The sequence below is a fragment of the Anguilla rostrata genome, chromosome 8, assembly GCF_018555375.3.
Source record: "Anguilla rostrata isolate EN2019 chromosome 8, ASM1855537v3, whole genome shotgun sequence".
NCBI lineage: Eukaryota > Metazoa > Chordata > Actinopteri > Anguilliformes > Anguillidae > Anguilla > Anguilla rostrata.
The window spans coordinates 50,873,953-50,888,795 of record NC_057940.1 but is presented as its reverse complement, the minus strand read 5'-3'; positions in this window follow the sequence as shown (position 1 = coordinate 50,888,795).

The following is a 14,843-nucleotide window of genomic DNA, read 5'->3' as shown; positions in this document are numbered from 1 at the left end:
CGAGTGAACATTGCGGTTCCCTGTTTATCTTCATGGCATTTCAAATATTGACTTTAATCTCGCTCTCCGTTACACCTTTTTTGGCGTCAAATGGTACGATTTAAATTTACGTCCACAGATGCAATAACAGTCAATAAAGTTAGATTCATTTTTCGCACTTGGGCACCCCCTCCCTTACCTGACACGCCACAATACAGTTCCTACTCCCTGTTTTCAACAGACGCACTCTTATGGGGTCTTATGGACCATCACCTCGTGCGCATAATTACCATGCTAATGCTAACACCAGGCTACTGGAGATAAAACAAGCCCAAAATATGTTTGGCTGCAGGTGCCAGATTCCGAAGCGTCATAAGAGGATTTGGAGTTTAGGGACTTGACATCCACAGACAAGATCGGTTTAGATGAGACCCCCACCCCAGAAGACTAACCAAAAGTAAATATGGGAGATTTTACTGCTTCGTTAATTTTATGGGCCCAGGGTCATCTCCGGTGTGTCCTGTTCAATCGATTACAGTCACTGCAGTAAACCATATTTAACTGTCTCAAAACTGCCACGGTTTATCATGTTGTGCTGTGGAGGCTGGCCAAAAGGAAGGGGTTGTCAATATTTTAGGCCTGTCCTCTGTTGCCATGGCCTGTTTTCCAGGTACTGACCTGGCTGGGGTAGGGTGGGGTTGTAAGGGGGGGGGGGGGGTATTTGGGCATGGACATCTGTTCCCATCTGCGCTCACATTTTGGTGATTCAATTTTGGTGACGTACAGTCTCCTCGCCCTCTGGGACACTTCCATTAGCTGAGTGCTCTGGTGAACATCACTGCCATAAACACACAAACCCAACCTGTACAGGAGCCCCTGAAATGCTCCTCTAATTATCTCCCATCACTGTACAGTGCCTCGTTTTTAACGAAACACTGTGTGAGTGTGTGTATGTGTGTGTGGTCACTATGACAACTGTGGGCTGTAAAACATAAAATAATGAACAAGCACGCATGTGCAAGTGTGTAGGACCCTTTTGCGGGTTATTCGCATGTAACTTGATATCATCTGTAACACTGTTCTAACCTAAGGCACTTGGTGGCGACGTGGACACTGGAAACTGTTCAGTGGCGTTGCGTTGTTGTGTTGTGGTGTTGTTATGGGGTTGTGTTACAGTGTTGTGTTGCGATGTTGTGTTACGGTGTTGTGTTGCAGCATTGAACTGCAATGTTGTGTTGTGGTGTTGTGTTACAGTGTTGTGTTGCGATGCTGTGTTATGGTGTTGTGTTGCGGTGTCGTGTTGTGATGCTGTGTTACAGTGTTGTGTTTCGGTGTTGTGTTGCGATGTTGTGTTAAAGTGTTGTGTTACGGTGTTGTGTTGCCATGTTGTGTTACAGTGTTTTGTTACGGTGTTCTGTTACAGTGTTGTGTTACCATGTTGTGTTACAGTGTTGTGTGTTGCGGTGTTATGTTGTGATGTTGTGTTACAGTGTTGTTTTGCGGTGTTGTGTTGCGGTGTTATGTTGTGATGTTCTTTTATGGTGTTGTGTTACGGTGTTGTGTTGCGATGCTGTGTTGCGGTGTTGTGGAATGGCAGGCGGAGTCTGTCATAATCTCAACTGTCCTCTGGTATTCTCTTTCCCAACTCCGTTACGCATGTAGTAGTACGATGTCCCCTCTTATGTAATTTAACTCAACGCAAAACTCAAAGTTAATTTTGCAGTTACAGATCTGACACGGGCCTAATACTGGCTCAAATGTGCCTCATCAGTGTAAAACTTACTCTCTGTGAGAGTTCGTGTAACACTAAAACCTGTACTCTGAACAGCACTTGGACGGTAAATTCATCTGACACAATTAAGTAAAAATGCAAACGGTTCTAGAAAGTGGACGGTGGTTTCTTGGTGCGAGGAGCTCATTAATCAGGAAAAGCGGATGCAGTCTCAGGAGAGTGATTGGTTTAAAGGAATCCAATGCTCCCCCTGATTTATTTAGCCTGGGTCACTGTTGGCTCATCCGGATACTTTATGCCATTAAAACCCACTGTGTAGTTAGGTGGTATGTCAATTGAATGCACCATAAGTCACAGTGTGTGGGAATGTTAATTCATGAAGCAAAGAGAATAGCCTAGGGTGACATTATGGAACTGGGCTCACATTTTCCTCTGTTAGCATAATAGCCTTGCTCAGGATATCAACAAAAGCTGCCTGTTTTTTTTGCAATAGACTTTAAATATCACTTATATTTATATTCAGGCTTTTTACTAGTGTAATTTGTGGCGACATATTTATTGTGGCGAAGATGAAAATTTTCAGAAAGATCCAGTTCAATTCCCACTTGGCTGTGGCATAGTGTCACGTTGAAAACCTTCCCCAGACGCTCCTCAAACATTTTGTTGTTCTAAACAAGTTCTGCCACAGAAGTGTGAGTCACAGAAAAATAGTTTCAGGCATGCAGGCTTTCCTTGCCATATCCCCTGAAGGTGATCACATAATCAAGAAAAACCTCACGGAGGGTATCAGTCATTCTCTGCTGTATCCATATCACAAGCTATTTTCATAATTTTCTAAATGAAATAATTGAAATGGCAGATTTGTTTACACAACACATCCATAATTGAAATATTTTTTTTTAGCCCAAATGAGACTTTTCATGGTGTGCCCCCTGAGGCCTAAGAATAACATTCAAGGCACAAATCGGGGAAGTAGCAAAATGTACTCGCTGGAAACGTTTTCCGCAACGTTCTTGGAGGTTACCCTCCCCCTGGGGTGCTCCTCCGGGCCCTGCCCAAACGACTCGTCCTCAATAGACAAAACCAACTGTCACCGCGGGCCCTGAAGTCTTCCTCACGTCCGTCGTTCGGTCGCTCTGCGTTGTCCGGTTTTTGAACGCGGTCTGAAGCCGCGCTATTGGCCGGTCTGAAGCCGCGCGGAGCGCTTCACACTTCAGCAGCGGGCCGGCGTGGGTTGCCCTGGCGACTGGAATGTCAACGGGCCTGGCCGGGCCTGGCCGCACAATGCCCAATTAACGGCTAGCGATTTGCATAACGGCCTCTTCAGAGAATCTCGTAACGACCAAGCGCGTGAATGCCAAAGCAATATCCCCCCCCCCCCCCGAAAAACCCTGAATCAGCCTTTTCCCCCACGTTGTTGTAACGTTGTTTAAATGTTTCCAACCCTCCACGTTGTGTCATTTGTGATGTGAAGTGTGCCAGCGTGCGCCATGGTCCCAGTTAACTGTCATCCAGGGAAGCCCCCCAAGCCCCGCACCTCCACATGATCAACAGCTGTGCCACAGGACCGCACCTGGCATTAATTCAAACGAGCAAATCACATTCATTCTTATTGCCGCGTGATAAATTATCGCTTGCAGCGGTTGTCGCCAGTTGAAGCAATAACACAGCTAAGCCAAAAAAAGATGAATGAAAGTGAAATAGAAGAACGAGTGAGTGAATAGAATTAGATCAAGAGGAAATTGCTCGTTTGTTTTCGGTGTTTGCATGCCATGCTGGGCAAAGGCACTTTTCCGGATAAGTAAAGCAGTCGTCAGGTTATTGTTAAGTAAGCATAACAAAGCAAGAGCAGTTATGTCATGACAGGGATTAGAACCTTCTGTTCTTTTTCTTTGTCCTTTTTTTCATCCTCCATCCACTTCTCAACGTCTGACCGTCCTCTCCTCTTCCTCACTCTCTGTCAGCTACTCTTCCTCTCTCTCTCTACCTTCATCTAGTTTTCCTCCTCTTCCTCACGTTCTTGGCCTGGCTCTCTCTCTTCTGAAGCCCACAGTCACGTGACATGTCCGTCATCCGCCCAGTTCATCCCTTCCTCCTCCTTTTCCCAACCCATCTTCTGTTTTGACAACATGACCGTTTCTGTGTCTAATTGCATAACCATAATTATGATTATATGGTGTGCAGCGCGTTGCCACGGCATCCTGAAGAGCTCCTCTGGTCTCGTGAGACTGCGGGAGCGAGGGATGAAGCGAAGGGGTGGAGAGAAAGAAGGAGGAGACCAAAAAGAAGGACGGGAACGGGATGAGGCAGGGAAAGATGATCGCAGAGAGATTCTGACATAAACCCTGTTCAACACCCCGTCCGATGTAGAGCATTATGGGAACCTAGCTTTTATTTTTTGGGGGGGGGGGCGGGTGAACAGAAATAGGGTGCCCCTCAGCTGACCGTAACACTGGACGACTCGGCACGGCTCGAATTCCTCGAGGGCTGACACCTCAGTTGCGCTCAGCCGTGCCCTTTGACCCCCGAGGTTGACCTTGTCGCCTGAATCGTGTCTTGGCGTTTAAGGGCGACGTGTTTACAGGAGAGAAACGGCCAACGATCGAGCGTTTTACTGCCGAGGGAATTATGGGAAGCTCGTCGGCACGGAGAGGCGCACGTCCACTTAACAAATTGAAAGGAGAAAGCTGGAGGTTCGGAGGTGGGGGTGGGGGCTATGGGTGGGCACAAAAGGGGGTCGACTCGATCGCTTCCTGCCCCTCTGCACTTTTCATCACTGAAGACGCGCCCGTTTAATTGCGATTTTAGCCCCGTGCTGCCTGGGCCACCCCCAGACACGGGTTCTAGGCCACGGCAACCACACGCGAGTGTGGATGACCCCTCTGTACCATTACATTACATTACAGGCATTTAGCAGACGCTCTTATCCAGAGCGACTTACACAACTTTTTTACATAGCATTTTACATTGTATCCATTTATACAGCTGGATATATACTGAAGCAATGCAGGTTAAGTACCTTGCTCAAGGGTACAACGGCAGTGTCCTTACCCGGGAATCGAACCTGCGACCTTTCGGTTACAAGCCCAGTTCCTTACCCACTGTGCTACACTCCGTCCTGGACCAGGAAGCACAATCAGATTTGCATTCAGAGGAAGGGAAAGGCTGGAAGACTGGACGGGGGGGGGGGGGAACGGAGAGAATACAACAGAGAGAGAGAGGAATAGTGCGATGGGTGAAAGACAGAATCAGCACAGATGTAGGAGTGGAGGGATGGCGGGAGATGGAGAGAGAGGCAGGAAAAAAAGAAATACGGAAAGCGGTATGGCATGAGAGTAGGAGTCAGAGAGAGAGAGAGAGAGAAACCAAAATGAAAAAGCGAGACTGGTACTGGGAGGGACAGAGGGAACTGGAAAGAGAGGGATGTAAACAGATGTAAACAGAGAGAGGTATGGAGAGAGCAGCTGCAAGACGGAGTGGGGAAGAGAGAAAGAGGGAGGGAGGAAGAGAGAGAGAGAAGGAGGGAGAGAAACATAAATAGAAAGCAAACAAAATACGAAATGGAAATGACCAGAGAGGGAGACACATAAACAGATGTAAACAGAAAAAGTATGCATGCCTGAGAGAGAGAGAGAGAGAGAGAGAGAGAGAGAGAGAGGGAGAGAGAGATGGGTGAGGCAAGCACTGCTGCTGGGTATTTCTGTGTGTAAGCTCCTATCTTTGCCCTGTGAGTCATATCATACCAGTAAATCGTAAAATATGAAATCAAAACTGGAGGATGAATACCTCAATATACTTATCCAAGACTGATGACATTTTTCCATGAGCACAGATTGCCTGCATAATTCACAGGAGATCATTTAAAATATATTCTACAACCCTTCTCACACAACGCTAACACACAGAGGAATATGTAGCAACCAGAGGAATAACACATTGTATGTTATAGAGTGCATTAAATGTATTCTGACACATTCTTTCAAATGTAGATGTTTTTCTTGTCTTTTTTTGCCTTTTTGTGTCTTTCTTCCTCTTGCTCTGAGAGTCACCTTGGCCCAGAATATTGATTTGTGGTACTGCCTAATGAAAGACAAGAGAGAGGAGCCACAAGGTTTTGTTGTGGGAGTCTTTTGTTTAATTTGCTCCTTGAAAATAATTGTCAGTTAAGGGTCCACCTCTGCAGCCTGTAAACTGGGCTTCTTCGGCATTTTCTAGAACCTTTCTAATACAAAGCTAACACTTCGTTAAGCCTCTGAAGAGTAGGTTATTTTGGAATGTTTATTTTTTAAGAATTCCATGTCAGTGGATAGCATTCCACTGCTTTCAGTCACCATAGTGATTGTTCCATCAGCATTAGAATGTTCAGTTAAGAACATTCCAGTCACATATTTGTGATCTCACACCTTAAATGGGGTAAAAGTGATGAAGGACGAATTTGTTGAACGGGCAGAAATTCTTGCTAGGTTTATTTTGATGAATACGTCGAACAAGTTTCAAAAACAACCAACGGAAATTAGCCCGAGGTCTAAATGTTATGCCTCAATGTTAATTTAAAAAAAAAAAGAACCTGTAAATATGTATCTTTTCCTATAAAATTAAAGCTAAATAAATACGTAGCTGAAGTGGTTGGATAGTTTCAGTAAGTTCATAAGGATAAGCGACCGTGTTAATAGCTCGGTTACTCCAGGTCTGCTTATTGCACAGATCATCACTCTGAAGTGTGCTGATTTTCCTTTCCTGTATCGCCGCTGCTCTTTTCTTTTTTAAACCCTCTTTGAAAGCACTTATGCTCTTTGTTTTTTAAGTGGCCTTGGATAAGAGCGCGCTAAATTGAATATGATATAATGCGAAGTGATCAAACGTGCTTCCAGTATCAGTAACACCGAGAGCAGCCGGGAGGGTGACGGTGTGAGTCAACACTACGGTAACAGCCTTCATGGGAATTATCCGAGCCGGGCCGAAGTCTCGGTGCATTGGGTCATAGTACTACAAGCAATCAAAAGACAATTTAAGGAAACGGGTCTGCGAAAGCGATCAAATCAGCAGAGGGGTGGGGAGCACTTTAGATACTATCTTTGTTCAAATATCGCCGCTATTGTTTGCTTATTTAATTACGCTGTTTTTATCTCAATTTAACCAGGTAGGTCAAGTGAGAAGTCAGCGCTTATTTTCACAGGCAAGCCAGGGATCGAAGTGGATAGAGAATACGAGGGATTGAAATTGAAGTCAGACGTAGTCCTCATTTTAACACTGTTTTCGGTGCTATTAGCGTGAGTGAATCTGAAGAGTTATACAGCGTAGCTTTATTTTGAACGGACTTGCATTTGAGTGCCACCGCCGGTTAAGAGCCTCAAATAAAAATGTAGTGTAGATTCAATGCGAACTCCCAACACAAAACAAGCCGCAGTAACAACCACTCGGGTAAATGGGGGCGCATGTGTGGTCCGTCTCTGCGCGCAGGGCTGTTAGGTCACGTGACATCACGGCAGCGGGGGTGAGTCGAACTTTATAACCCCCTATTCTACCCCTTTCTTATGCTTTAAAGAAGCAAAACGAGAAAATCTATTTAATTGGCCCATGTCCCTCCCCCCGGCCCGCCCCCTCTCTCTCAGAGTGGCACACTCCAACAAGCTGCTCTCTTTCTGGCAGAACAATGGCTTCCCCGCGCATTAGCATACAGGTGGTCCCCATTGTCATGCTGTGAGGCACACTTCTGCACAATAGCGTCCATGTGTCCAGTCTGAGCGCGTGCACTGGGTAATTAGAAAATCAGGGGTGTATTTAAAGGTCACTTAAGTGACCGTCCCCTGCTGTTTCGACACCCCCATTTTGGCCTCTTTTGTAAGATGTGGGCAAATCATTATCGCGGCCACTCCTCTTTTTTTTAACAGTCATCTGATTTGATTTCTCCTTTGATTAAAGTAATCTCATCCGCACTCTTTCACGCGTTCTTTCACTCTTTGTCCGACGTCCCGTCACGTCAGTGGGGTGCTGCTTTTTTTTGTTGTCTCGGATTCTCATTCCGTCATGTTCACTCCTCCCCACGTCTTCTGCAGCCCAGATGCCCGACTCTCTCCATCCATCCATCCTTCTCTCCCTCTGCCGCCTCCCTCCTTTGCTCTGTCGCTCCTGCGATCTATTCATTAACAGCTTTTGATGGCCCCAGATGGGCTGGCATTTACTTTATGGTGGCGAAGTGTGCCTGCGTGAATGCCTGTCTGTGTGTGTGTGTGAGTGTGTGTGTGAGCGCATGTGTGCCTGTGTGTATGTGCGTATGCCTGACTGTGTGTGTGCCCGCCTGTGTGTGTGTGTATACACAGTTGCATCTTTTTTTGATATGTATGAGAAAGTGTTTGTATACCAGTAAGTCCCCATAAAACCTGTAGAAACAGGTCTCTGAATAGGACAGCTAGTGCTGGTATTTTTTGCGTTCATGCAGGTCTCCGTTTCTGTGCAGACGTGATTACTGGTGTGACCGTGTCCAACTCTGTGTTTACGCTAGTCTCTATTTAAACACGCGTGTGAAAATGGCCTTTGCTTCCCGAGTTGGACGTCGTCAGGGACACCGCCATCCCTGACGACGGGGCAACGCGGGGACATCCCAGAAAAAAAAAGGATTATGGTGCACATTTTCCTCCCAATGTAAACGGCCCTTTTGTTTTTACAAAAGCAGGCCTTTTCTTTTTTCTTCTTTTTTTTTGCCAAAACTGCTTTCCTCTGCTGGTCACGCGCACCCCCCATACCCCCCCCCCCCGGTGGCCGGCGTCGGGACCGGCGGGCTGAGGTGCGGTGGGATTGGACGGGAAGTCCCCGAGAGACCAGCCGCGCAGATGTGTGAGGGCGTGTGTTCCTTCTACGCAGCCCAAACCCTGACACACACACACACACACACACACAGACTTCAGCACGCACTCCTGCTCCCAGATCACACCGTATCAACCCCCCTCCCCTCTCTTTTCCTTCTTCCCCTCCTTCGATCTGCTGGTCTTGTTTTCACGGAGGGAGGGGTGCCATGTCTTTCACCGAGGTCTTTTGGCCAGACACGAAATGAGGGGGAAATAAAAGAGTTTGCAGGGTCATCAGTCCTTGGCCAAAATTACATGACGTCTGTCATGTAGCAACGGAACGCACACAAACACAGAAACGCTAGAAACGGAAGCCTGTGTCCTTGTACAAGAGCAGAAAGTCCACACCTACTGTTTGGCTGGACTTATCCAAGTAACCGTAAAGTAACATTCACTTTCGTGCAGGGGTGAAAAAATCCAGGTTCAGAAAAGTAAAAGTCCTCCCCAATAGTTTGCTCTGATCACCTGGATTTGCTAATTAGCACAGTTCTTCAGCCAGGAGGTAGAACTAATTAGTGAAACTAATTAGAGACCTAATTAGTAATTAGGGAGTTCATGGGTGGAAGAAACACACGTCAAGACTTTTACTTTCTGACCCCTGGACTTTCCACCTCTGCTTTCTTTGTGCTTAGATTAGAGGCGAATGATGATTTTTTTTTCAACGCCGCTTTGTTTGAAATCATCCCCGACAAACAGCTGCGGGGGTCCTGTCGGGTGAACCACTGACGGAAAAACACCGTTCGCTTCCCCCGGGAGGCGGCCGCCGAACGCTCTTTCACCAGCAGCTGCGCAGTCAGGTTGGCGACTCTGTGGGTACCTGTTAACCCGCAATCATACGGAGGAGAAAAATAGAACGAGGAAGTGCAGTCAGCAGGAAAGTCCTCTTGGCCCACGCTGCCCGTTAGTGGGGATTTTTTTGCTGTGCTTTGACAGCGGTGGGCACGGAGACAGGAAGGAGAGGAGGATTGTGGGTGGGAGCCCGCTGCGTGCGCCGCGCCCCCTGCGGAAAGCGGAGGCTCCTGTTTGTCCTGTAAGCCGAGAGTAGGAATCGCGGGACGCGAGCGGGGCCGGCGTGTGACACGCTAAGCACACGCTTACGTCAACCCCTCCTGAACACAGGACGTGCGCACGCACACGCATGCACACATAAACACACACGCGCGTGCGCTGGCACACACGCACACATAAACACACACGCGTGTGCGCTGGCACACACGCACACATAAACACACACACACACACATAAACACACACACACACACACATAAATACACACATGCCTGTGCTCGCAGACAAATGCGCACTCACGTAAGTAGACACAAAGATATGCACCCACACAAGCACTTACAGGAATACAAACATGCATAAAAATGCAAACACACACACACATGTGCAGGCACGTACACATAAGTATACACACACACACATGCGTATATGGACATACACATGCGTACATACATAAACACATATACATGTACATACACACACACACACACACACACACACACACACAGTGTCCAGATCGAAGAATTGCTGTCAGACCCCAGAACAAAGCCAGAAAGCGTTGCTATAGTGATTGGGTAGGCAATACAAAGAAAGAAAGATAAAATAAACACTGTCAAACACACGCATACACAATCATAAAAACAAAGACACACAAAAATACACACACACAAACATATGAAAATAAACACACACACAAGCACAAAGCAGGGGCCAAGTATGCCCTCATCATCAGTGCGTGCAGTAAAGTATATGTGTGTGTGATGGTGTCCCCAGTTCCTTAGCCACACACTGGAGCCGGCCAAGGAGCAGTAGCCAGAATATGTCAGTGTGGTCAGGTAAGGGTCTCTCTCTCTCTCTCCCTCCCTCTCCCTCTCTGTCTCTCCCCTCTCCCTCGCTCTCTGTCCCCCCTTCATCCCTCTCCCTCTCTCCCTCCCCCTCTCTCTCTCTCCCTGCCTCTCTGTCTCTCTCTCCCCCCCTCCCCCTAGCCCTCTCTCTCTCTCCTCCCTCTCTCTCATTCAGCATTCAGAAACATTCACACAGAATCCTTCCCTGTAACTTATCTTCATCCCTCTCTCTCCTTCTTCAGTCTCTGGTCTCCTTCCCTTCCAGAACTTTCTATCCTTCCCTTTTTGCCATTTTATGCCTTTTCCATCTGTCCATCCATACTCCGACTGTCTGCCCGAGCCCCACCCCCCCGGGCCTCACCCGTGTGTTCGTCCTGGACCCCCACCCCCCCCCCCCTTTTTTTTTGGGAAAACAAGCCCACGCGCGTCTGTGGTTACAGTAAACATCCTCACCGGCCTCTCTGGTGACTGGGGCGACTCTGGGCTTGGCGCTGGCCATCTTGCGGACTCAGGGAAACCTTCCGCACAGCCCTCGCCATCCTGTGCGGTTTCTCTACCGTACCTCACGCCGCAGAAGCGCTAGGATACGCGACTGAACATCCCATCGAGCGCGCGGTGACCTATGACGTCATCAGCTCCTTTTTTTCCGTCCTCCACTCATCGCGTGCGAGCGTTATGCGAAACCTCCCAGCTCGGCCGAGGACAGCCCGGACCGGACGATGCGCCGATAATAACTTTATCGATCCCGTAAGTGATGCGTAAAGAAGCGAAAACGACAGCGGCCGGCGGGGCTCAGGAGCACTTAGCGCCGGCGAGAGCGTGCCCGGAAGAGCCTGGGAAATCGATGGCGGGCCGCGATCCAAAACGCTCGCGCTGCGCTCGTCCGCCCGCGGGAGCTCTCCCGAATCGCCGCGTCCATCCATCTGGGCGGGAGACCTGAGGCGGCGGCCCGGGCCCCTCCCCCTCCCCGACCCGGACCTGACCCGCCCGGGACGACGGGTTCACGCGGAGGCCCGCGAACTCTCCCTGACTCCTAGCGTTAGCGTCGATGGGCATCGGCTGGGAGGTCCCAGAGAGTCAGCCGCACTCACACGACACACTGAACTCTGCTCGTAGAGTCACGACACCTAATAGCAACAGCACGACCAAAACAGAAACTGTAAAAAATCTATTTGACTAATATTATTCCGGTAATCAATACAAGCATTCAGGCTGAATACTGACCACTGTTTATTAGTTTATTATTAAAACAAATTAGTGTTGGATATATAATACATGCATAATACTAAAGTAAAGAGGGGCACAAAAGTGTGTTTTATCCCCGTGTAAAAAAAATGAACAAACAGGAACATAATGAAGTTGGTATGGACAAAGATCATGAAACTTCACAGTCTCTGGCCTCCTTCCCTTCCAGAACTTTCTATCCTTCCTCTTTTGCAATTTTTTTGCCTTTTCCATCTGCAATGAGTGTACCTTATGGAACCTGTGTTTTGTAGTTGTCCAATGGCCATGATATGCACTTTTGTACGTCGCTATGGATAAAAGCGTCTGCTAAATTAATGTAATGTAATGAAACTGATACTAGTATCCATTTTCAAAATACTAAATTGTTTTCCCAACATGGACTTCATTCTTTGCAAGTGCCTGTAGTGCAGAATTAAGTCGTGACAATTACATGATAGGATAATAAAACAAATAACAACAAAATAAAGCAGGGGGAGGCGGTTTATAAAGCCTGGTTCTGGTGTGGCTTTCAACAAAACAAGTTTAATGAGTCATGCTCTCCGCTTCGTAATGTTAAGTTTTGCCCCGGGCGTACTTTCTGAATAAATGCTGAGGAGCACGTGTTCGCATATTATTGGATCGCACTCGCAAGGGAAACGCTATTTGACATTTGCCTAAATTAGCCACCGTAATGCGGAGGCAGAGAAACGCACAGGAAATGCACTCCCCGCCGCCATAGCAGCTCGAGAACGCTCCGGGGGTACACATACGAAATCATCGGAGAAACGGAACGGCAAAAATACATACCGAAAGGGTGATACTGCTCTGGAAGCGTAACATAAATCTGGGGGGAAAAAAAACAAAAAAAAATAATTACGTGTGTATTCATAAAAAATAAAAAAAATATTTCAGGGAGTTACATTTTGGGTATGACAACGTTGTTTCCCTGCGTGTCAAAATGTGTTTTGGGCCAAAACAACTACCTGTTTGGGTGGCAACACGTGTGTAACTATGACACATCTGGAGAAAAATATAAGCCTCACAACCAAGCCTCCAATCTGCTCTAGTTCTGATAGTGGTATTTAAAGGGGGATTGCACTTTCAAACACATATTTTGTTTATATTGTCCTTCTAATGAATGTGTCTACCTCATTTTGATCTAGTTCTTTAAATGTCTACGTTAAACAAGGACCTATTTGTTTTAGCGAGTCACAGGTCTAACGTTTCAGCTTTATTTCTTTTTTTCGACAAAGTCATAGCAGTGTAGTCGCGCATGATGCCTGCCAGGTCTTTCCTGAATTTGTAAGTAAGCAGCAAAACTCGTAAAATAACAGAACGAAATAACCAATCGAAAAATGAAGGTCGACACATTCGTTAGAAGAAAATTAGAAATAAAATAAGCCCATGTGCGTTTTAAAGAGTAATTCCCCTTTAAGCTTGCAGTGGTGTTTCAAACGGAACCTTAAAGTGGCAGACCTCACGTGCCCCTGGACACAACAACGCGAAACATGATGTCACTTTTGGCGTGGAATACCCAGAAGCCAAGTTACGCAGAGGACATACAATTAGAGCATCTACGGTACAGTAGATAGACATGGGCACCTAGAATGCCCAACCGAGAACGGACAAACGCTGTCTCGGTCCTCCAAACGGTTGTTGTTAACCCAAAATGGCCGTGCGAACAGGGCTCGTTTTTGTCCGATCGGGAGTCGATGCGGCTCAGGGGTAAGACGAAACGGGCAAGGTTTTCTGGCGCGGGGTTCGTAGGCCGCTGTGTTCGGCCGATGGCGTTCCAGGCGGAGCGTGCACCTGCATTGTTAGCACGTTAGCACCGCAGGAGCCGGGGTCCTGTTTTAATTGGGATTGGAGGATCAGAGCTGTTCACCGCGAGCCGAAAGTGGGTACGGCCGCGGGGGCCTTAACGTGTGCGCCACCGGCCGCTCTGTCGGCGGTTATTTATAGCGCGTGCGCGAAGGTTCGAACGCGGGGCGAGCGGCGGCCCGGCGTCCCGAAGCGTGCGGCGCCGTTGTTGTTGTCGTCGTGTAAAGTTGCGTGCCGTTAAAGAGTTCTTCGTCTTCGCGATCTTCGTCCCTCTGCTTCTCCCTCCGTCTCCTCTCGCTATTCTGGGAAAGTCCTAATTACAGTCTTTCGCTGTGCGGTCGGCCTGCGTGGTTCGGCGCTGTGCTCTCTCTCTCTCTCTCTCTCCACCTCCCTCTCTTTCTGCCTCCCTCCTTCCCCCTCCGACGCTGTGACTTCTCCCTCGGCTGTTTTGCCCTCCGCCCGATCCCCCTCTCACAGTTCATCCTCCCTTTTCATCTTTGTGATTCACTGTCTGTCTCTCTTCCTCTCTGTGCTCTCTTTCTCTTTCTCTGAACCCCTCTCTCTTCCACCCCTATTCTCAAAATCCGTATCACCCTTCTCTGCAGTCACTTCTTTCTTCAGTGCTCTGTTTCTTCCTCTCCACCCCCCTTGTTTTTTCTCTCTTCCTCAGCATTCCATTTCTCTCTCTCTCTCTCTCTCTCTCTCACACACACACACACACACACACACAATCTGCATATCTCCGTGTGCTTCTGCTCAGTGACCGGGCGCCAAATCTGGGTCCTCCAAAATAAATGGTGCTTTATTAAGCTTCGGGGGATCGAGTTTCTCTCCGTCTATCTGTCCCCCCCCCACCCCCACCCCAACCCCCTCTCCCTTTCTTGCCATCCCTGTCCCCCTTATTCACACTCCCCATGTGGCCAAAATTAATCGCGGCGCTGCAATCACGAGCGGGCCGGCGCCACGCGGTATCCATCATTAGGTCACGTGACCCCCCGGCGCTGGAGGTTGATTTTGGCACGAGCGAGCCCTGCGAGCGTTCGCTGCGAACCCCGGGGCGCGCGTTCACCAGAACCCGGTTCGCTTGGGGGAAACGAATCCCCGTCGTTTAGACCCCGCGGTGATTTAACCCGTCGACCCCCCGGCTCCGGGGTCGAACCCGAGTCGTGACTGCGGCTCGGGTTCGAAGGGGGCCGCCGGCGCTTGTCCCTTGAAGCAATTACCGGCGAATTTTCGGAGCCGCTTCGTACGCGGAGCGCGACGAGACCCCCAGAGTCATGTTTACTTTTTGCCGAAGAACAGAAAGAAAGAAAAGCAAAAAAAGAAAGAAAAAAAAAACGCTGCATTTTTTAAACTTGACCCCGGGGGTTAAACACTTGGTTGGATGCGAAA